General features: G+C 47.6%; 1 long non-coding RNA gene across 1 annotated transcript in view; it reads left to right on the top strand.

Moving 5' to 3' along the window:
- The window catches only part of LOC144807780 (uncharacterized), a 185279-nt gene extending 162327 nt beyond the window's left edge, over positions 1-22952 (top strand). The window contains exon 2 of the long non-coding RNA XR_013606440.1: positions 21973-22952. This is a non-coding gene — a long non-coding RNA (uncharacterized LOC144807780). The remainder of the gene's footprint in view (positions 1-21972) is intronic.
- Positions 22953-25252: the final 2300 nt, after the last annotated feature.

The following is a 25252-nucleotide window of genomic DNA, read 5'->3' as shown; positions in this document are numbered from 1 at the left end:
ACCCGGGTGGCCCCCTTATATTCTCAATGGCTCGTCCGTCTCCTATTTATTTTTAACCTTGAAAAAGGGATCTATGAAGGAAAAGGCAGGAGGGCTAACTGGGTAAAACTATATGGGTTCCGATTTATCAATGGCAGAGTGAGGATGGGGGGGGGTCATTGATGTACTATAGATATGTCTTATTGTATTCTTTTTCCAATAGTGCTTAATCAATCGTTTATGTTTATATCGTGTTTTAACCTCGAATCTCCCTGGGTAATGTATTTATTCATGTGCCCTTTGTAAAAGCTCGAATAAAAATACTTTAAAAAAAATATATGTATATATATATTTTCCTGACGGTACCCGAATCAGTTGTAGATGGAAATAAATAAAAATGAAACAGGCAGAAAATACAAAAGTACAAAGTTTGCCTGTCACTGAACTTACATTGTGAGGAAAATAAAAAATTAAACAGGCAGAAAATCGGAAAGTACAAAGTGTGCCTTTTACTGAATTCACGTCGTGTAGAAAACACAACAATCCATAGAACTGCCTACACTGCAATGAGCCAGCGATCACAGCATGAAAAAATCCTGAGAAATGCGTGCACTGCAACGACTCCCAGTTCCCACAACGATGCAAACATATATCCAATATGGCTGCCGGGTATTGTTGAACGTACTGCCTAAAGGAAATAGAGCATGTTGTGACAGTGTCTCAAACAATGACGCGGAGGACGTTCCGCCAGAAGAACAACAGCCAGCTATGTGGCCATAACCTAGGGCAGAAGATGCAGCTGTGGCTTAAAAATATGCAGGGGCATGCTCTAATACTTGAAAGATGCCACAAGTGGCAACACCTCAGGGCAGATGCTGCACGAGGGAGCTGTGGCTTTGAAAGGTGAAGGAGCATGCTCCAATACTTGAATGAGGGCACACGAAGAACAACGCCAGCAAACTGCCAATGCAGGTAATGGCCTCTCAGGCTTACAGTACCTTTAAGTGATGTCCTTGATGTCAAATCCCCAAATATAATTAAATATAAAATACAAACTCCAAGTCAGTGTTAGGTGCGAGGTCGGGGCCTCGCACGTGAACAAGAAACCTGGAATGACTGGACACACTCTCAGCACATAAGGTACGCCGGAATGACCCCGAGCGGTCTTCCGCCATTTATTATATACCTCGGGCGTGCCCGCCACGAGGGTGCATGTATGCATGTACAAAGGCGATACATTGTAGTGCAATGGCCGAGTGGCTCTCTACATCCCTCCTTCAATTTAGTTTGCTCCTGGAACTATTTTTTTTTCTTTATCAGGGCGAGGTCCATACAAAGTCCCTTAGTCTCTGGCTCGGTCCGGGGTTGGGCCTTAGATGATACCGGTGGCTTTGGCGGCCAGGGGAGCCAGCAACCCCAGCCAGGGTTGTTTCGGCATTCCGTGCTGGCGACAGAGGTCCTGACACGGTGCCTCGAGGTGAGCTCTGTTGGCGGATGTCTTCGTTCGGTCTGCCGGGGTTCAGGCACAGTGCCGGGATCTCAGCCCATAGTCCATCTTCGTCCTGACAGTCAAATTCTGCACCCGACGCTTCTCCGGTGTCAGCGGGAGTGCCATCCGGCCCTCCTATCCGTTTGAAGCAGGATATGTTGCGGGTGACAGTCTGGCAGCCTAGGCGTGCAGTCACCATGGTTCCCTGGATCTTCTCAACCGTCCACCTCTCGGGCTCGAAAGGTGTCCTGAACTTCCACCCTGGATGACGATCTTGGTCACCACGGTATCTCCTTCCCGTAATCCAGGTTGTTTCGCATGTCGAGCCTCACTCGCCTTCTGGTTGGTACTGATTCTTCGCGACTGAATCGCATCGCTGTCTCTTGTTTCTGGTGTCCATGTGGGGGATGTTGGTATGTTTCCCCGTGGAGCTTTCTTGAACAGAGCGGGCGCGGGGCGCACTTCGTGGTGCTGTGTGGGGTCTGTCTATATGCGCTTAGAAATTGATCCAGAGCTGGCTCCGGGTCACTCCCATTGTCCACGGCGATGCGGAGGGCCCTGTTGAGGGTCCGCATGAGACGTTCCACTTCGCCATTGGCTTGTGGCCATAATGGTGTGATTTTCCTGTGCTTTATCCGGAGGCCTTCCAGATATGCTTCAAATTCCTTTCCTTGAAATGGCAGCCCGTTGTCTGATTTTATTTCTTCAGGGAGCCCCATCGTGGCAAAGATGTGGTCTAGCGCTTTCTTGACTTGACGAAACGCTACGGACGTGATGATTTCCACAATGGGAAATTTCGAGAATGAGTCTACTACTACCAGGGTGTGTCTGCCATCCGGGAAGCTCCCGAAGTCGATGCTCAGGTGAGTCCACGGGGTTGTTGGCGCATCTTCCGTGATTATCGGAGCCGGGGCTGGATCTGACCCGGTAATGGTGCAAGCATGACACGACCGTATCATGTCATCTACCATGCTGTCCATGGCAGGAAACCAGACTTTGTTCCTCAGCCGGGCTTTCGTTTTGGCCATCCCTTGGTGGCCTACGTGGGCAATCGTGAGCATGTGTTTTTGGAGGCTTTCAGGTACAACGATGAGGTGCCCTCGCAGCACGACTCCTTCGTCCCCTACGCTCAGCTCACTGCGGATCTGCCATATCTGTCTACGGGCATGGCTCACTTCCGGCCTCAGACCTTGCACCCCGTCGAGGAACCGAGTCCAGCTGCCATCCTCGAGGGCCTTTTTGACTCGAGTCAGTGTCTCATCTGTGTTGGTGGCTTCAACGATTCCTTGCAGAGTTAGCGTGTCAGGACAGGCTGCCAGGGATATCATGCGGACGAACTCTTCGACGACTTGCCCGTCTGCGAGTGGGATTGCCTTTTTGGTCACGTCTGGGTGCCGAGACAGATAATCTGCTAGGTTGTGGGCCCCAGGTCGAAATACCAGAGTGAAGTTGTAGCCCTGTAGTTGGACCGCCCACCGCTCAATCCGTGGGGGAGCTAGCCTGGACGATCCGGTAAAGAGTGGCAGGAGTGGTTTGTGATCCGTTACTATGGTGAACTCTTGTCCACAGAGGTATAAGTGAAAGTGTTGGCAGGCCCAATTAATGGCTAGCGCCTCACGCTCGATCTGGGCATACCGAGTCTCCGTGTCTGTGAGGGCTTTGCTGGCGTAAGCAACAGGTTTCCATTCATCTAGGCCGTATTCTTGGAGCAGTACTGCCCCCAGGCCCACAGGGCTGGCGTCTACCACGAGTTCTGTCCTCCTGCGCGGTTGGAAGTACGCCATTGTGGCTTTGTCCAAAAGACCCGTCTTGATGTCTTGGAATGCTTGATTCGCCGCACAGGTCCAGTCCCACTCCTGGTCGTGTCGCGTGAGCGTTCTCAGTGGTTCTGCTAGGGCCGCTAGATTGGGTATGAATCGGCCACAGTATGTGGCCATTCCGAGGAAGCTTCGGACTTCGGATGGGCTCCGGGGTGTGCTTGCATTCCGGATGGCTTTGGCTTTCTTCGGGTCCACCTTGAGACCTTCGCGCGTAAACGTATAGCTGAAGAAGTTGACGGCCTCTTGATAAAATGAGCATTTCGCCCTGTGAAGGGTTAGTCCGTGCTCTTGGAGTCTCTGCAGTGTGGCTCTCACGTGGGCATGATGTTCCTCCAGCATGTTTGAGTATATGAGGATGTCATCGCTTAGGTTAATTACTCCGCTCAATCCCGACAGAACTTCTCTGATCGCGTTCTGGAATACTTCGGCCGCTGATGACACGCCGAAGCTCAGCCTCTTGTACCGTCGGAGTCCGTTGAGGTCGGTGATATTATCGTCCATCGTTGGGGTGATGTGGCGCTCCCTTTTCACGGCAGCGTTGGGTAGCCTCATATCGACGCACAGTCTGATGGCTCCCGGCTGCTTGGGCTTCGGCTCTACAACCAGTGGAGATACCCAGGGAGTTGGTCCGGATACCTTCTCAATGACATCTAGGTCTTCAAGTCTCTTGAGCTCCGCCTCAACCTGGGGTCGGAGATTGAAAGGCACCCTTCTGTGTCTCAGGGCGACTGGAAGTATGGAAGTGTCTATGTGTAGTCTCACCTGCTTTCCTTTGAGCTTCCCGAGGCCACTGAATAGCGCGGGGAAGTCTTGTAGCATATTGTCGGCGTGCGATTGGTGGACTTGGTGGGTAAGAACACTAGTCCTAGGTCTTCGGCCGTGTGACAGCTGAGAAGCGTGCCCTTCTTGCCTTCGGTGATGTGGAATCGGGCCTCTGTTGTGTACTCGCCATTGATGATGGTGGTGCTGATGACTCCTCGCAGTGGCAGTGGTTCAGTGCCGCCATACGTGTATATGCGTGCGCTTGAGGGGGCAAGTGTGGGTCGGGGCGACATCAGTTCATATTGTTCGGAGTCCATTACATTTACCGATGCCCCGGTGTCGATGAGCGCTCTAATTTCTGTTCCCGAGACCGTACACATGGGGGGGGGGGTGGCCTTTTCTTTGTGGAAACCCGGCTGACGTATGATATGACGTACACTTCGTCATCGTCCTCATCTTCGTAGTGCGGCCTCCTGTCTTGAGCTTGCGTGTCAGGAGGCGGGTGTTCTGAGTCCAGTGATAGTTGTCTCACCCTTGACATCAGTGACCTAGGTACATATCCGCCCCGCGACCTGGGGGCATTGGGCCTGTACCTCCCTCCTTGGCACACTGCAGCGAAGTGATTGAGCCTACCACATTTCGAACATGTCTTTCCTTTTGCGTTGCATACTGCTGTCGCCGAATGGTCTCCACCGCAGTATGCGCATTGGGCGTCTCGGGCTTGCCACTGACGTGCGCGACCACCGGTCGGCCTTCTCTGAAGCGCGTCTATCCTTTCTTCCTTGATGGGCGCCATCTTGGGTGTGATCGGTGGGGCCATGGGGGAGCATAGCGCCATTTCCATCTCATCAGCTCTGGAATCCGACAGTGCATGAGAGCGAGCGAGAACAAGGATGTCGTCCAGCCTGATTCCGGGTTGCCTGAGGATGAGTTTTCTGAGCAATTTGGATCTGCAGCCTACGATGATTTGATCCCTGATCTCTTCACGCGGGTCAGTGAATGGGCAGCTGCTGGCCAGCCGGCGCAGCCTGGCATAATACATGTCGACGGACTCAGCCTCTGTTTGCCATGCTCGTTTGAACTTAAATTTTTCATAGTCGTCGTTCAATTGGGGATCAAAATGAGCATTTAGCGCGTTCACCGCCGCGTCGTAGTTATCCTCGCTACCTGTGTTTGGGAGGGACTCGAAGAGGTCGTAAATTTCCGGGCCCCCATAGAGGATCAATAGTGATCTTTTCACCGTGTTATCGGTTTCTCGAGTGCCTTTGAAGTATAGATTCAGGCGGCCAAGCCACGCCTTCCACCGCGGTGCCGCGGTTGCCAGGTCAGCTGTCTCACTGAAAGGAGGAATGGGGGCCATCCCCGTGTGGGCATGACTGATTAGCTGCGGGCCAGTGTCGCGGTTTTGGGGTAGGCCAGCGGGGCCTGGTTGTGCAGCGTTGGTGGCGGGCGCAGCCGTCGCGCCTCCCGTCGCAGGATCTGACATTCCTGCGTCTGTGAGTCTGTGATCTATGCTCCAGACGTAGGGCTGTTGGAGGCAAAGAGGCTGTGTCCCTCAGGTGGATGTGCGCGGCAGTGCAGAGAGACACGCAGGGTGTGATGAGGAACACTGTCCTTGATTTTGCCAATGTTTGTTTGCCGATGGACCCCACCGTGATGGAGGTAGGGCCGGAGGAGCCTGATCCTGGATCGGAGCACTACCGGCATAGTTATGCGGGCGTGGGTGCAGGCTAGAGAGCCACAGCAGGCTTGGATTAGACGTGCAACGTCTTTCCTTTTCACCCCCCATCCGGGGCAGCGCGCGAGGTGTAGCGTGCACGCGCTATGCGCCTGGGCAAAGGAGGAGACACACGGCCCTGGACGCGAGCAGCGCGGGGCCAGGCCAGGCCGCAGGGGCGCCACGCAGGCGGGACAGCAGGGAAGGCACATTCACCCGGTAGTTGCATGGGCAGGCTCCCGCCGGCTGAACACGCTCCCTTTGACGGAGGCGCGTGGTCGGGGGCCTCCAGCTGAGCACGCACGATGAAACGGAGCCGGGGGAACGGCTAGGCGGGTGAGCTCCGCGGCCAGGGACGGTGCGTGCAGGCAGCGTCGATGAGGTGGATCCCAGCGGAGGACAGCTGAGGATGCCGGCAGGCAGACAGGCACGCGCGGGGGCGGTACCGGCCTCGTCGCCAATGTTAGGTGCGAGGTCGGGGCCTCGCACGTGGACAAGAAACCTGGAATGACTGGACACACTCTCAGCACATAAGGTACGCCGGAAAGACCCCGAGCGGTCTTCCGCCATTTATTATATACCTCGGGGCGTGCCCGCCCCGAGGGTGCATGTATGCGTGTACAAAGGCGATACATTTTAGTGCAAAGGCCGAGTGGCTCTCTACAGTCAGTAATCTGCTGGAACACAAATATTCATGAAATCGATCACAAACAGGGCATAGGTGAGTCCAGAATCACTCGTCTCCAAAAAGATGTTGCATGTAATGGAAGCAACAAAAGGAAAAATACACGAAGACTGAAACTGTTCGCTTGATATGAAAACAAGTTTAATCCAATTAAAAGATCCACAACAGCTTCCCTGCTTGGCATCTAGATCGGTCTGCCTAAGCTCACAATCTGAAACATTCCCCAAAGTAATAGTCCATATTCCATTACATAAATGAACTGCTTAAAGGGACATATGAGAAACTTACACTTTATAATGGGTGTGTGAGTGGCTGTATGGGTGAATAAGTGGGTGTGTGAGTAGCTGCATGGGTAAGTGAGTGGCTTTATTAGTAAGTGAGTGAGTGTGCGTTGGCTGAATAGGAGGGTGAGAGGCTGTGTGAGTGGCTGTATGGGTGGGTGAGTGGGTGTCAGAGTGGTTGTATGGGAGACTGAGTGGCTCCATGGGTGAATGACTAGGTGTGTAATGAGTGAGTGAGTGGCTGTTTGAGTGGTTGTGTGGGTAAGTAAGTGTCTGTGTGAGTGGCTGTATGGGTGAGTGAGTGGGCGTGTGAGTGGTTGCATTGATGTGTGAATGTGTATCTAGGTGGATGTATGGGTGAGTGAATGGGTGTGTGTATGGCTGTATGGGTGAGTGAGTGGCTACCTACATGAGTGACTGTTTGGGTGAGTGAGAGGGTATGTGAGTGGCTCTATGGAAGAATGAGTGATGTGTGACTGACTATGGATGAGAGAGTGAATGTGTGAATGGCTGCGTGGGTGGGTGAGTGGGTGTATGGGGTAAAAGTGGGTGTGTGAGTGGTTCTGTAGATGATGGAATCAGTGATGCCTTTTGAGATGTTATTAGTTATGTTATCAATGATGTCACTGACCATTTCATGAGTCATGTAATATAATAGGTCATAAGCAGGGCATCGCAGGGGAGTAAGTTATAGTTAGCTCAGGTAACTATAACTGCTGAATTTCTATGGTTTTGGACATGTGAAAACTGAGTTTAACTATAATGTCCCTGTAGGGGACGCTAGTGAGCCCGAAGCAAGATGGCCGCACGTTAGTGCAGCTCTGCTGGTCGGGGCCACAATCCGTTAATTATCCTACAACTCTCCTAACCATCTACATTGGAGAGACAGCGCATTTGTATCCACATCACTTGCTGCATCGCTTATGGTGATTTAGAGGGCTGCTACGACAGGGGAAAGCTGTAAGACGACCTTTGCTACTCAGCGAACAAAATGGCGGCTGCCGGGAGCTGAGACTGGTGGCGAGGTATCCTAGCTGTGCCGCCGCTGCTCCTACCTGTGATCGACAAGCACTCTGTGGCGTAGAGGTGACGGACGCTCGAGGGGTGTGCAGGTAAGCCAGGGCATCGCTCGGACCTGAGTTGTGCGTGGTGACCATCAACCAGCGGAGATCGTGCTGCCGGCGGGACGTCTGCCGAGGCCTGAGCACGGGCGGAGAACTGCCGGCTGGAAGGTGCATGGAAGCCAGTCTAGCAGCTGTGGCGCAACCCGGCTGCAGCATACAGATTTCCAGCGCGGGGAGGCCGGGTGCCCTGCTGGCCTCGTGAACACTGGTAACGACTCTGACCGGAGGCGCTGCTCAGTTCTGTGGGCGGCGGGCGCTACCCCAGCTGGAGTCAGGCGCTTCATCAAACAACAACGCGGTGTGTTGTATGACTGAGGCGGGCGGCGAGCCTGGGGAAGCCGAGCTCTGTGGAACAGTCTCTTATACACAGCCGCAGTTACAGTTGTGGAGTGCAGGGATTCATGGACTGGAGCTGATAGAAGAGCATTATCACCTGACTGTGTGTGCATGGTAGGTTTAGGCCGTGTGGGCCGTGTTGGTGACCCCCTGTGGAAACTTGCTAGAATATGCGGGACAGTGCTAGCGATCACCTCCCCAGGCCAACATTTTCTGGCGTGCTTGCATGAAATGTGTGGCTGCGGGTCCTGTTTTGACCTATCTGTCTGCCTGCCCATCATTGAAAGAAGGAGCATATATCGGTGGGTGCTACATATCACAGTGCTGGCTACTTCGGCCGTTCCCCTGCGGTTTGCTGGCACATGTGACGTAACTCTTCAGCTGGCTACGGACATTAGAATGGCGAGTGGAAACAAACAGCTTTGGGCCTATACAGTTTGGGGGGCACCTGCTGCTTGATCCGATTGCAGAGCAGTGGTAGGGCCACGTGGTGAATTGACGGCCCTGCCTCTGGGCGTGCACTTCTCAGTGAAAGACACGATTCAGGAGAGATCTGAAGAGTGCTGCTACTGCGGAGGAGCTGCCGGCAATCCGGTACTGGGCTGATGTGCACTGGTTGATAAGTGGCTGCGCCACAGTGTGTAGATCCCTGTACAAGTTGTGACTGACTTGGGTGACTTGTAGCCTTACCAGTGTGTTGCGCTGCTGAATTGCATAGCCAGACCACTGAAAGTGGAGGTACAGAGATTGCGGATTGTAACTCTCGGTGGCAAGATGGGTAAACCGAACTTGCACTTACAATCCACTCTCTCATTTGAATCTAAGCGTCTGAAGAACACTCAAAAGCAAGCAGCGTCTGATACGAAAACGGATATGGAGATAAAATGTTGGCAATGCAGCAGAGTCTTCATACTATTGATGGCAAAATAGACAATTTAAATCTGCGTATGGACACCATATCAGCGAAACTGGACAAGCACGGAGTTCGTCTAACTGAGGTGGAGAAATGCATCTCAAACGCTGAGGACAAGGTGGAAAGCGCCACGAAGTCCTGCACTCAGGAGGAGAAGATACTAGAGGTCATAGGGGCTAACAACGAGGATTTGGAGGCGAGGTCGCGCCTTAACAATCTGTGCATCACGGGAGTTCCCGAATCCACCAACACGGGCAAATTGGAACTCTATGTGGAGTACATGCTTAAAACCATACTGGGTGATGAACATTTTTCCAACGTGCTGGTGGTGGAAAGGTTGCACCGGTCTCTCGCTCCACATCCTGTTCCAGGGGCGCCTCCGCGCCCGATCTTCGCGAGACTTCTTAATTACCGTGACAGGGATGTGGCCCTAGGTCTTGCAAGTGAGCTGGGCACTACTAAATATCAGGGGCTGGAGGTGGCGTTGGTCCCAAACTTTACGGTTGTGGTGCAACAGGCCTGGCTGGAGTTTCAAAACGTAAAACAAAAAACTGCAGGATATGGGAATACAATACGCCATGTTGTACCCTGCTCGTCTCAAGATAATGTATAGGAACAAGCCATGGATCTGCATGACTCCGAAAGACGCTATACAATTCATTAAACAACTGGAGAAGGGAGATGCGGCTAGACTGGCTGGTGATGATGCAGACAATGAGGATTAGCATATCGCTGCAGTTCGTAAGATGATCCTATTTGATATATATGACTTTGGTTACTTAATAGTGATGTCGCAGCTACCCATAGCCAGAATGATGCATGACCGGGACAACAGTGAAAGGCTATACTGTGCAAAGTTAATACATGAGAAAGGGGGTATTGGAAAGGTTGGGTATTGCAAGGATGTATCTAAAAGCGCAAAATTTACCTGAGTTGCTACATTGGTGGCGATGCCGGTAATAGAACTATGAATGCCCATAAAATGTTAGTTATGTCATTGGGCGAGGGTTGGGTGGTGTGGGACAATGAGTTCAACACTAATTAGATTGCCTATTTTACATTATTCAGTTGTCCCTCTGCTTTCTAGCACAACCGGGCAGGACCACTGAGTGATGTATTGTATTGTTCCTGTTGATAGATGTGGATTTATAACTGCATGCCTAACAGTGGCTGCTATTGTCACGTATATCATCATAGGTTATATGTAAGTTGATTGTGCTGGGAGAAATGATAGACTTGACCCGACCCCCCCAGCTACCAACATGAGGGTTGTTGGGGGGCTGGTGTTCTCCGTGAGGGAAAACCCCACGCAGTTTCTCAAAGGGGTTATAGGCCGTAAGAGGGCTATCTACTCACGACGGGACGGGGGGCACTTTGTTTCTGATTCTTGTTGTGCTGGGGTACCTTAGCATGATTGGGATGCTTAAGTGGGTGGGGGGCTTTGTTGGGGAATTGATCCAAGGTTGCGTTTTAGAAAGCAGAATGCATGAAAGTGTAGAATGTATCGCACATGACATAGGTACACAGAATGGAGCTATTACTAAGGTTCTGAGCAGCACTGATGCCACTGGAGGGCGGTAAAGTAACGTGGATAACGTGGAATGTCAGGGGATTAAACAACCCAAAGAAAACCAGGCAGGTGCTGGCGTTCCTGGATTGCAAAAAACAACAAGTGATGGACTGAATGTGGATCAATGTCACACACTCCCCCAGTCAAAAGATCTGGGCCCAAATCCATCGTTTTTTTGCACTCCACACCACCCTGGGTCAGATAATGGCTTTATGCAAATCAGCTCTGACCCTGTTGCCCCATGGGAACAGTCCAGTCCGAACTACAACAGCCATATCTTTCCCAGACCGGAATCAAGCATCCGAGGACCGGACCGGTTTCGAGGTAACACCTCTCTTCAGCCCGGCTAGCTTGACTCCAAGTGGTGTGGAGTGCCTGGGACCCACGTCTGGGCATCCCCAGCGCACTTAGGGCGGCAATTGCAAAAAACAACAAGTGATGGACTGAATGTGGATCAATGTCACACACTCCCCCAGTCAAAAGATCTGGGCCCAAATCCATCGTTTTTTTGCACTCCACACCACCCTGGGTCAGATAATGGCTTTATGCAAATCAGCTCTGACCCTGTTGCCCCATGGGAACAGTCCAGTCCGAACTACAACAGCCATATCTTTCCCAGACCGGAATCAAGCATCCGAGGACCGGACCGGTTTCGAGGTAACACCTCTCTTCAGCCCGGCTAGCTTGACTCCAAGTGGTGTGGAGTGCCTGGGACCCACGTCTGGGCATCCCCAGCGCACTTAGGGCGGCAATTGCAAAAAACAACAAGTGATGGACTGAATGTGGATCAATGTCACACACTCCCCCAGTCAAAAGATCTGGGCCCAAATCCATCGTTTTTTTGCACTCCACACCACCCTGGGTCAGATAATGGCTTTATGCAAATCAGCTCTGACCCTGTTGCCCCATGGGAACAGTCCAGTCCGAACTACAACAGCCATATCTTTCCCAGACCGGAATCAAGCATCCGAGGACCGGACCGGTTTCGAGGTAACACCTCTCTTCAGCCCGGCTAGCTTGACTCCAAGTGGTGTGGAGTGCCTGGGACCCACGTCTGGGCATCCCCAGCGCACTTAGGGCGGCAATTGCAAAAAACAACAAGTGATGGACTGAATGTGGATCAATGTCACACACTCCCCCAGTCAAAAGATCTGGGCCCAAATCCATCGTTTTTTTGCACTCCACACCACCCTGGGTCAGATAATGGCTTTATGCAAATCAGCTCTGACCCTGTTGCCCCATGGGAACAGTCCAGTCTGAACTACAACAGCCATATCTTTCCCAGACCGGAATCAAGCATCCGAGGACCGGACCGGTTTCGAGGTAACACCTCTCTTCAGCCCGGCTAGCTTGACTCCAAGTGGTGTGGAGTGCCTGGGACCCACGTCTGGGCATCCCCAGCGCACTTAGGGCGGCAATTGCAAAAAACAACAAGTGATGGACTGAATGTGGATCAATGTCACACACTCCCCCAGTCAAAAGATCTGGGCCCAAATCCATCGTTTTTTTGCACTCCACACCACCCTGGGTCAGATAATGGCTTTATGCAAATCAGCTCTGACCCTGTTGCCCCATGAGAACAGTCCAGTCCGAACTACAACAGCCATATCTTTCCCAGACCGGAATCAAGCATCCGAGGACCGGACCGGTTTCGAGGTAACACCTCTCTTCAGCCCGGCTAGCTTGACTCCAAGTGGTGTGGAGTGCCTGGGACCCACGTCTGGGCATCCCCAGCGCACTTAGGGCGGCAATTGCAAAAAACAACAAGTGATGGACTGAATGTGGATCAATGTCACACACTCCCCCAGTCAAAAGATCTGGGCCCAAATCCATCGTTTTTTTGCACTCCACACCACCCTGGGTCAGATAATGGCTTTATGCAAATCAGCTCTGACCCTGTTGCCCCATGGGAACAGTCCAGTCCGAACTACAACAGCCATATCTTTCCCAGACCGGAATCAAGCATCCGAGGACCGGACCGGTTTCGAGGTAACACCTCTCTTCAGCCCGGCTAGCTTGACTCCAAGTGGTGTGGAGTGCCTGGGACCCACGTCTGGGCATCCCCAGCGCACTTAGGGCGGCAATTGCAAAAAACAACAAGTGATGGACTGGGTGGTGTGGAGTTCAAAAAAACGATGGATTTGGGCCCAGATCTTTTGACTGGGGGAGTGTGTGACATTGATCCACATTCAGTCCATCACTTGTTGTTTTTGCAATTGCCGCCCTAAGTGCGCTGGGGATGCCCAGACGTGGGTCCCAGGCACTCCACACCACTTGGAGTCAAGCTAGCCGGGCTGAAGAGAGGTGTTACCTCGAAACCGGTCCGGTCCTCGGATGCTTGATTCCGTTCTGGGAAGGACATGGCTTTTGTAGTTCGGACTGAACTGTTCCCATGGGGCAACAGGGTCAGAGCTGATTTGCATATCGCCATTGTCTAACCCAGGGTGGTGTGGAGTGCAAAAAAACGATGGATTTGGGCCCAGATCTTTTGACTGGGGGAGTGTGTGACATTGATCCACATTCAGTCCATCACTTGTTGTTTTTGCAATTGCCGCCCTAAGTGCGCTGGGGATGCCCAGACGTGGGTCCCAGGCACTCCACACCACTTGGAGTCAAGCTAGCCGGGCTGAAGAGAGGTGTTACCTCGAAACCGGTCCGGTCCTCGGATGCTTGATTCCGTTCTGGGAAGGACATGGCTTTTGTAGTTCGAACTGAACTGTTCCCATGGGGCAACAGGGTCAGAGCTGATTTGCATATCGCCATTGTCTAACCCAGGGTGGTGTGGAGTGCAAAAAAACGATGGATTTGGGCCCAGATCTTTTGACTGGGGGAGTGTGTGACATTGATCCACATTCAGTCCATCACTTGTTGTTTTTGCAAGTTCCTGGATTGGCACAATGTACAGGTGGCATTGTTACAAGAAACCCACTTAAACAAGCGGCTGATAAAGTGGCCAATAGATGTGGGTGTGAAATTGACATCGTCTTACTCCTCCTATGCGAGAGGGGTTATGATTTTGGTTAAGAAAAATCTTTAGTTTGAAACATCACATGTGGACATTGATAGGGATGGTCGGTATATAATAGTGCAGGGGAAATTGTATGGAATGATGGTTACTATAATTAATATTTACGGCCCCAATGTTGATGACCCTGATTTTTACGAGGTGTTATGGAGCAAGGTCTATAGATTGCAGCCAACTGCCATTATCTGTGGCGGAGATTTTAATGTGATACTGAATCCGGCTGTGGATTGTCACACCAACTCAGACCCTGCTGTTAAGAAGGCTGCACAAGCTATTAAGAATGGTATGAAAAACTTATCCCTCGTAGATATCTGGAGATTGAGACACCCTGGGGCACGGGAAGGTACCTGTCACTCCTACGCCCACCAATCCTGGTCCCGCTTGGACTACTGGTTGACCACTAATGACATAAACTCGCTGGTTACGAATGCTACCCATTTGCCTAGGACACTTTCTGATCACTCCCGCTCGTTATTCACTATGATTATACCTATGTACACACCGCCGCTGTTTCAGTGGCGCTTGTAATCTTCTGCTCTACAAGATCAAGTGTTTCCGGAGGGCATCAGGGGAGCCATTTTGCAGTACTTTGAACGCAACATAGGCACTGTAGAAAGATTAGGCACTTTGTGGGAAGCGTTCAAGGTGACAATCCGTGGGGCGTGTATTGGACTCCAGGTTGGGGTACTTAAATCACTTTGGGGGTCTATGAAGACCCTTGAACAAGAACTAATTGGGCTAGAGAGACAGTATGAAAGTGAGCTGGATGCTGCTACGTTAGCGACCATTCGATCAAAGATCACTGAGTATAACAAATTGGCAGACCTAGAAGTGAAACTTATGGCAAGGCGCTGGACGGCAAGATACTATGGTGAGGGAGGACGACCAGGTAGAGCGTTGGTGGCTTAAATAACCGAACCCTGGGCAAAACACAGTGCAGTGCATTCCATTAGTGTAGGTGGTAATAGGCATTGTGACAGCGAGGGCATTATGGCCTCTTTTGTAACTTACTATAAGGATATGTACGGCCGGAGGCAGACTGCTGAGGAGACTGAGATAGTGGAATATCTTGCAGATGTGGCCCTAGTATAGTTATCGAAGGGACAGCAAGATTTTCTAATGTATCTGTTGACCTTGGATGAAATACGTGATGCTGTCAATGCACTGCCGCATGGCAGAGCCACGGGCACAGATGGACTCCCTGTGGAGTTTTACAAAGAATATCTTGATATATTGGCGCCCCATCTTCAGGCCATGTTTGAAGATGCATATGAGCAGCAGAGGCTGCCTGATACACTCCGAGAGGCGCTCATTATAGCCCTACATAAACCTGGTAAGGAACCTGATCAGTGCGAATCATATCCTCGCAACCAGACTGCAGTTGCTACTACCTGTGATGGTATTGTCAGACCAGTCAGGATTTGTCCCTGCCCGTTCTACAGCACACAATTTAAGGATGCTTTTTGCAGTAATGCACCTTCTGAAACCCACTCTGCCTGCTGCGGCGGTCTCGTTGGATGCCGGAAAGGCGTTCGACTCGATCTCCTGGCAGTATATGCTGGCGGTGCTGCAACGGCATGGGGGTGCCGTTCATATTTACTAATTGGATCAAGCTGTTGTACACGGCTCCAGTGGCCCGTGTCCGCATCAATGGTAGAACTTCTGACACATTCCCGATTGGACGGGGGACAAGACAAGGATGCCCCCTGTCACCTCTAATATTTGCACTAGTGTTGGAGTCCCTGGCCTGCATATTGAGGCAACAGCATGCACGAACAGTGCTAAGCTTTCAACAGTGACCTCTGGCGTTGTCTATGTATGTTGACGATATGGTTTTGTATGTTCGCGAACCTGAGATACACTTAGAGCAACTTATACAGGAATACATTAGATTTGAATGGTACTCAGGTCTGGGCATAAATTGGGACAAGTCAGTTGTGTTCGCCATAACAGATTGTACGAAACAAGTGCAATTAGAATGCCCAGTGGCGTGGAGTGCGAGCCTGTCAAATATCTAGGAATCTGGGTTCATAAAGATCCACAGACTGTTATACGCACAAACTATGGTACTGCGATAGCTCGTCTTGAAGACCAGGTCGCTAGATGAATACAGCTCCCATTAACATTTGCAGATAGGGTGGCTCTGCTTAAAATGGTGGTTCTCCCGAAATGTCGGTATTTATTTGTCAATATACCCATTATTTTGCGGCATAATTTTTGTAATACACTGTGTGGGATACTGATCACTTTGGTCTTGGGAGGGAAAAAGCCACGCATTAAGTGGGAAGTGCTAACGCTCCTATATGAGAAAGGTGGGTTCCGAGTGCCAGACATACAACTATACTATCTGTGCGCGCAAGCACAATATGCATCATATTGGCAGAATGCGCCGCCATACACCCCACATGTGGCTGTTGAGGCGGGGGCTGTACACCCAATACCACTGAAAGCAATGGTGGTAAATGACACTACGGTCTTTGAGAAAGCTGAGATTGACACGGTGCAATGCACAAATCACGCTTGGAGGGAAGTTGGGAAACGTGTCCGACGGCTGCCACTATACGCGCCAGCAATGCCGCTTCTCCACCATGGGAAGATATCTGTGACGTGTGAAGCAGGGCCACTAAACATTTTGAAAAATGTGGGTAAGCGCACTATGGGGGATGTATTCCCAGGCGGTGCATTCATTGGACCGCAAGCCTTCTCAGATGGTGGGGACGGGTCTATTATGGCCGCCTTTATATATAGTAGACTGCGAGCAGCGATAAAAGCTTTATATCCCTGTTATCCTGCCAAACCCCCCGCCCTTGCGGCGCCACAACACGTCTACGTTGCACAATCCAGGGCTAAAATTATTACACGCTTATATAATGCCTCGCAAGCAGATGAAGTGGATGTGAGTGTAGGCCCGGTGGGTAAATGGAACGACATATTGCCACAAGCACTGACTGAAGATGAATAGGATACATGTTGTAAGCTAACTGGGCAATTCACTGCAAATGGGAATCTACGCCTGATTCACTATAAGTATATTCATCAGATGTACTACACGCCAGGGCAACTTTATAAATATGGATTGAGGGACTCGAGTAGCTGTAGGCGTTGTGGGGCAGAGGCTGCGGATTTTCAACATCTAGCATGGAGTTGTTGTAAGGTAGCGGAATTCTGGGGGAAAGTAACTGAAGCATTAACAGATATGGTGGGGTAGCCTGTACACTGTAATATGACTATTTGCCTTCTAGGCAATGTGCTGCACCTCAAAGCGTGTAATCGCAAACTGGTTGCTTTGGCGCTACTACTGGCCAAACGCAGATTGTCACTACATTGGGATGGTAGACCAGCGCCACGATTTCCACATTGGTTGAAAGATATTGCTTACTGCCGTGCCCAACTTCTCTGTTATTGGGAAGAACTACCAAGAGCCTCTAGACCGCAAGACATTTGGGGGCCGTTTACTGCCTATGTCTTAACTAAATCGCCTGACTGATGACATCTCCTACATTACTGTTATGGTTGAATATGTAACTGTAAGATCTGTGATGCTCTGTAACAAAATTATTTGTGATGAGACTATACCAATGCACGGATATAACATTGTACCAATTTGATGCTCTGTATTCTGTACTGTAATGATAATGTACATTATTTTTTATGCTGTTATATTATGAAAAGCTATAAATAAATTTTAAAAAACTATAATGTCCCTGTAACCTTTTGTTTTTGAGTGAATTCCTAAAGTTATTTTTAATTCTATTTCCTAACTATAACATCACTGTAACGTTTGTTTTTTTCTGTGAATTGCTATGGTTTCCTATGGTGTGTGAGTGGCTGTATGGGTCTGTGAGTGGATGTGTGAGTGGCTGTATGTGTCTGTGAGTGGGTGTGTGAGTGGTTTTGTTGTTATGTGAGTGGGTGTGTGAGTGGCTGTGTGTATCGGTGAGTGGGTGTGTGAGTGGCTGTTTGAGACCAATATGGAGTGTGTGAGTGGTTTTGTAGGTGTGTGACAGGGTATGTGAGTGACGGTATGGGTCTGTGAATAGGTATGTAAGTGTCTGTATGGGTGTATGAGTGGGTGTGTGAGTAGGTTTGAGGGTGTTTGAGTTGCTGTATGAGTCTGTGAGTAGGTATGTGAGTAGCTGTGTGAGTGGTATATGAGTGCCTGTCTTGGTGTACGAGTGGGTTTGTGAGTGTCTGGGTCTGTGCGTGTATATGTGAGTGGTTATGTGGTTGTATCAATGGGTGTGTAAGTAGCTGTATGGATCTATGAGTTGATGTGTGAAAGTTTTGTGGATGTGTGAGTTGCTGTGTGAGTGACTGTATGGGTGTGTGAGTGTGTGGCTATATGGGTCTGTGAGTAATACGAGAGTGGCAATATGAGTGTGTGAGTCGGTATCTGAGTATCTGTGTGGGTGTGTGAGTGAGGGTGTGAGTGTGTGAGTGGTTCTTTCAGTCTCTGAGTGGATGTATCAATGACTGCATGGGTGTGTGAGTGGGTGTATGAGTGGCCGTATAGGTTTGGGAATGGGTGTGTGTGGTTATATTGTGTGTGAGTGGGTGTGACAGTGCCTGTGTGGGTGTGTGAGTGAGTGTGTGACTTAGTGGCAGAATGGATGTGTGAGTGGGTGTTTGAATGTCTGTGTGGGTGCGTCACCAGATTTGTGAGTGACTGGACCAGAAGAGAACCTCGCCAACAAGAGTTCACAGTTTTGCACAAAATGTCTACCCAACTGGAGTACTTTGTGTTGGCTAATTAGTAAGTGCTACCTCGTTGGGTAAATGTCTAGTGCATAATCTGCACTACAGCTGCATAATGCACCACGAGGAAATGTGTCCAGTGACCTTGTGTGCATGTAATTTCAGAAATGTGATTGTTCTTAGAGGCCAGAGTCATAAATCTATGATAACATGAATCCTTGCTAGACAAGACGATGAAGTTATAAAGAGGGGAATCTCCATAAAACAAGGGTACTTCCTCTTAACTTTATGAAGTAAGTACTTTTTTGTTTGCTGAAGATGTCTTCGTATTCCTTTGCATCAAGAGGGGAATACCAAAATTAGAGCAAAACATGCTTAGGGGCCTTTTGGGAAGCTGTCCATCCAAGTGGAAAAAGGCGGGAAGACCTTTGCATACTACTAAGGAGAATGGGGCAGGGCCAAACAGGTGGAGCTTGCCAATGATTTTGGCCATTCGCATACTCAGGGTATTTAATAGGGCGAACAATGGACTCTGCTCTCACCAGGAGAGGATAAGATAGAAACCATTTGTCACAGTCACTACAGATCAGATTGCGCTCCAATAGACTAATGATGCATTCAGCTTTATTACAAGTTTCAAGGGGAGGGGGGCCGAGTGGCCCCCTCCCTGGGCCGATTTTGGCCCTGGTGACTCTATCTCCCAGGGTCTGGCCTCTTGATGCTGGGTGCTCTGGAGCCCATCCAGTGTGCAGAATTTGGGGTGATGGGGTGAGCCTCAATGTTCAGTGAGCACTGCTGGCTCTCCACCTCCAGTGAGAGCCGGCATTGCTCCTGCACACAGGGTACAGCAAAACCACTACATGCATGCAGCACCAATTCTTTCATCTTTTTTCCTGCCTAAAACAGATGAAAAGTCTGCTCCCAGTGAGCGGGAGCACTTTTCCTTCTCTCGTTGGGAGGGGACTCACAGTTTGCTCTCACTTGGCGGGAGCTGTAAAAGCTCCAGCCTAGCAAAAGCAAGATGCTATCTCCTGAGGGAGAGCTTCTCAGGAGTTAGGGAGCCAGCCCTAGGGGGGTGGCAGTCCCCAGGGCCATTAAAGGCCACTCTTCTTCCTGCAATATCTCAGCAAACATTTAAAAAATGCCTTTTTCACCTAGCAGAGTTCCTGGGGTACCCCAGCACCAGAGTTAGGGGGCCGGGTATTCCTACCCTGCCCACTTTTTTTTCTTTTACTTTATTTTAGGGACTCAGCTGAGCCCGAGGTGCCAAAATGGCTGTTGACACTTTCTGGTTGAAGTATTGGCAGCCAATCAGATATCTGCACGGGGAGTGTTGGATCCGCAGAGCATCCGCGTCCCTAGATATACAAATTTGTTTTTCCTTTAATATCCCAGATATTACTGAATGGATTTACACCAAATAACAAAAAAGGGCTCTTTCTGGATGAAACGCTACCTGTATGCCAAACTTGGTGTTAATTCCGTCCAGTGGTTCGGGCAGTAGTTGTCAAAATCCTTATGGGAAATTGCGTGGGGAAAAGCATTTTGGGATCCACCCTTAACGAATCACTCCAAAACGTTCAACACTGCAGCTGAACTGAGTGTTGAACTAATTTAGCAAATTTCAGGAAGATTTGTCAAGTGGCGCCAATGTTATTGGCAAAACAAAAAACGCTTATCCTATGGAAACTAGGTCCTAACTACAACTACCTACACACACACACATATATATATGTACACAAGCATTGACCATGAGGACGGAATGAGGGCTACAAGGCATTTTTTGAATAAGAGGCCTATCAACCTATATCAGCACACTAATATGCTGATGGAAATTTGTAGGTTATACCTCATTAACAATCACTTTATCTTTGGAGGTGACACATATAAACAATTGAAAGGAACGGCGATGGGTACCTGCTTCACCCCCAGCTATGCTAATTTGCATATGGGCTGGTGGGAGGAGGAGGTGCTCAAAGTCGAACATGGTAGGGATTGGACGAACCATGTTGTAAAGTGGTCAGATTTATTTATGACCTATTCATTGTATGGAATGGGCTAAGAGAGACAGCTGAATTGTTTATTAACAAAATCAATTTGAACAATTTAAATCTGAGATTCAAAGAGAATATAAGTGCCACTAGTGTGATCTATCTTGACTTAGAGGTTTATATCTCTGTTGGAGCAATTCACACATGAACATATCGGAAGCCGACCGCAGGCAATACAATCTTGCATGCGGCAAGCTTTCATCCTCCCAGATTGAAAATGAGTATCCCGTATGCAGAGAATCTAAGAATGAAGAGAAATTGCAGTGATGAGGCTTCTTTAAATGAGGCCAAAACTGATCTAAACAATAAATTCCTGCAAAGGGGATACAGGAAAGAGACCCTTAGTCAAGCAAAAGAGAAGGTGAAACGCATATCAAGAAATGATCTATTAAAAGCAGATAAAGACAAGGTTGCTATAAAATCCAAAGACTCCAAAGGTCAGATAAGAATGATCAAAAGAAAGTGAGAGAAAGTCTATGCAGACATTGGTATCTCGTGAAGCAAGACCCAGTACTACAAAGGCAAATCTCTAGAAGACCCATGATAACATACAATAGGGCTAAGTCAATGAGGGATGACTTATTCAAAGCAACCCCGGAAGTGAAAAAGAAAAGTGGATGGTTGAAAGTCAGTCCGGGTTTCCATAAGTGCTATAAATGTAGGGCTTGTCAATATGGAAAAAATGAAGAGCTTGTTATATCTCCCTTGCTGAATAGCCCATGAAAAATAAGATTGCCCTTAAACTGCAAAAGTGAATATGTGATTTACGTTCTAAGATGCTCATGCCCTAAAATGTATATAGGGAGCACAATTCACATGGTGCATGTATGAATTTTACAGCACCTACGGGCAGTAAAGAATAATGATAAGAATTATGAAGTTGCGAGACACATCAATGAAATGCATAAAGGAGATTGCAAAGATTTGGTTTATTTTGCAATAGACAAAGTCCCGAAAGAACCAAGAGGAGGTGATCATGAGAGGAAATGAAGGAAATTGGAATCAAGGTATATACTCCTATTCAATACTAAAAGTCCCCATGGTTTATATGTTGAAGAGGATCTGCATGTACATTTAGTCTGAAGGCCAGAATAATCCATTTCAATATCAGTTGTATCTGATTTTAATAATGTTAAAACAGAGGAATTTTAATGGACCTTAAGAACGAAATCTAGTATATATGGCAATTGGCCTATGGTATTCTATTCTTGTATATGTTGGAGGCTACAGTTAAAATGAAATATATAAATGCATTTAAAAATGATATATTGTCTAGATGTGGAACATCGTATTGTTTAAAAATATTGAAGCGCTTGCACTTTATTTTGCACAATGCGTTATTTGCACATAGAACAAAGTACTGTAGCACTGAAGCACTTTATTATACTGATAATGCACTGCTAAAATTTTAATAATGTAAATAATATATTGGATGCATAAATATAATATTGCTTTCCATCTGTAGTAATTCTCCGAAACACTTACATACATAAAATATTGACAAATTTATAATATTTTTTGACAGAATGGCGAATAGAATTGGTGTAACAAAATCTACTGAAGAATTTGGATTTCGTTTCAGGGTACTTGCCCAGTATTTTTCGCATGGTGAAAAGAAGGAAACAGACTAAATGGGCGGCATAATGAGCTTTATAATATTTTGATAAAACTTGCAGGTAAATTGGCATACATAGAAAATATTTTAGGAAAAAGGCTATAAATAATAATAAAAACAGAAAAAAATGCACAGGGATAGTGATTAGTCAAGCATGAAGTAATGCATGAAATGATGATATAAAATGAATTGAGATGTTTTTTATCAATTGGTTTTAAATGGATATTTATTCACTGTGCACTTTTCTAAATTATTCCCTTCTTGCTGATACATTGATTATGAAAGAATGCATTTTGTAACAATGTCGAAAGTTTTGTATAGTCTGTTGTCCATGTCTGTTGTAAATAGTGACCATGTGACCTCCTTCCTCTGGTATAAGATTTGTTTTATTTTAATGGCTGCCCATGTGAACAAGGCAGGTGTGCCGAAACGCGTCATGCCAATCCTTAAATAAACCCTTTACTGGATGGCTAATCTGCTTGAGTGTCGGTGTCCGATTTCTTAATCTGGCAAATCGGTTTTGGTTGGAATATATATATATATATATATCACAATAGTCTTCAAACCTCCACGCAGGCGAAATGAAGAAGCGGACCCCACGGCTTCAGACAAGGAAATACTTTATTTATTCCAACCTTCCTTGTTGACGCGTTTTGAGCATCAAGTGCTCTTGTTCACACAATGAGCACCCGCCAGCCATTTTTTTAAAGTATGCTGTGTGAGTAACCACCCTCTGTGAGTCACATGACCACATCCATGGACATAGAAAGAATACTTGTAAAATATACTCGAGTTTAAAACACAATCTTATGAGTGTTATTTAAAAATTCCTGTTTTGTTTCATTGATATCTGCATAAATGCAAAATATATACAACAATTCATAAACATATATTGGCAGTTTGTCAATTAATCTTCAACAGCATAAATGCTGGAATAGGACAAGAGTCTAAAGTGGCATAGTGCAATAAATAAGTGCAGAATATATACATATAAAAATAGAAAACATATATGTATAAAAATATATATAAAAATATATAAATATATATGAACATTAAATATCTCTAACTAAAGTCTATTCCTGTTTAAATGCATTAGTTCTTTCTTCATTATCAAATTTATGCTACACATAACCACTCTATACACTTTATGCCTATTTACACCAACATGTTTATAAAGAGAAATGTCCAAACAAAAACATTTTGCCCAAAAATGTTTTTAAACTCAAACCATCTATCCATGGATCACTGTGGTTGGTTCAATATATGTGTTTATAAAAATGTGCTAACCACAACCTTTAACCAAAAAAGGTTTATCCTATAATCTATACTTGATAATCAAGAAAGAAAATAAAAATAAAATAATATCTTCAAACACTAAATCTCACAAAGGGTGTATATACAATTATATCTATAAATTGATGTTTAAAATATGATGTTGTAGTCTGCTTCACGGGAAAATAAACCAATTATAGGATATTAACATTTTTAGGATACAATTTATACTCTTGTATTCTTCAGATATCTACAGCTTATGAACTAACAGTTATTTGATGGGAAATCATACTCATATCAGTCCATACAGATATTACTCACGTCTCAAATTTGTATTTTTTACGGGAAATTGTGCAAATCCTCAGTTGTATTTAATCCATTTGGATGTTTGCTATCCAGTTCAACTATATAACCTGTTTCCTTTCTCCTTAATAATTTATCTTTGTTGCCACCTCTCCTCAGGGGTGCAACAGCATCGATCACAAAGTAAGACAAACATGATAAATTATTGCTGTGTAATGCTCTAAAATGCCGTGCAACCGGATAGGTGTTGTCATCATTGACGATTGCCCTCAAATGCTGTAAGATCCTGGCGTGCACCTGCAGCTTCGTGCTTCCCACGTACCGCAAGCCACAGGTGCACACCAGGACATACACAGCATACTCTGTGCGACAGCTGTAATTGCCTTTGATCGCAGTTTGAAATGTGGAGAATGGAGTATCGTACTGGGTTGTAGTAGTACCGAATTTGCATGCCCTACAGGCTGAACATTTATAGAACCCATCTTTGGGCTTTAACCAGGTACTTCCACTACCCAGTTCTGGACTGGCTTTCGCATGCTTTTTGCTTTCCTGTAAGTAATAGTGGGACTATCAGGCAGTCTACTGCCCAAAACTCCATCGGTTTTAATGATGGGCCAGTTTTTCTTAACAATAGCTTTAATTTTTCGCTCCTGTTTACTGAATGTTAGTATTAAACGAGGAGTATCATCAACACCTTCCTTGTTGGAACTTTTGGGTGCTGATAAAGAATCCCTGGACCTTTCTTGAGTCTTGGATAGTGCTCTAGACAGAGTTAGATCACTATACCCTCTTGCCTTAAGACGTCCCACCATATTTTTAGCTCCCTCTTCAAAACTTTTAGGAGAGCTACAGATTCTTTTAAGACATAGAAGCTCCCCATAAGGGATACTTTCGATCAGATGTCTCGGATGCCCACTGCTGGCATGTAGAATACTGTTGCCAGCTGTTGCTTTGCGGAATAGCGATGTCTCAAATGTGTGATCTTTTATCTCAATCTGTACGTCCATCAATCTAACGTCATCAATAAAACGCATCCAATATCGTACATTTTTAAAACCTGGGGGTGACGATGAGATCCCGCTACTCCCACCAGCCAACATGTAAACATGCATAGCTGGGGGAGAAGCAGGATCCCATCGCCACACCCCTTATCTGTCTCCAAATGTCTTTACCAAACATAAAATAGTTATTATTCAAACACCAGCTCACCAACTTATATAGCATTTGATTGTGGATATATATATTGAAAAACACCATGCCCTCAGGCGAGGCAGCACACGAGCGGCAACGCAATCCAGCGGGTAGAAGACACATCAGTATGCCGGTGTCAGCTCTCAGTCGTTCTTCGCCTGTCGCGTTTCTGAGCCCTTTGCTTGTCATCAGAGGCTTGACTGTCCTTGGCGCTCAACACTCCCAATGTTAATTGAAAAAAACTCAAATGAGTGTGAACGCTGCATTGTCGGATTTGTAGTAAGTGTTGATTCCCTGGATGGGGGCGCCACAGTTAAAAACATATACAGCCCTGTATGGGCCCCAGAATACTATGTCCATCAATCCCTTGGTACCTCTTCACATCGACACCAGCATACTGATGTGTCTTCTACCCGCTGGATTG

Source organism: Lissotriton helveticus, chromosome 1_2, assembly GCF_964261635.1.
Source record: "Lissotriton helveticus chromosome 1_2, aLisHel1.1, whole genome shotgun sequence".
Taxonomy (NCBI): domain Eukaryota; kingdom Metazoa; phylum Chordata; class Amphibia; order Caudata; family Salamandridae; genus Lissotriton; species Lissotriton helveticus.
This window is presented reverse-complemented; position numbering and strand designations above follow the sequence as displayed.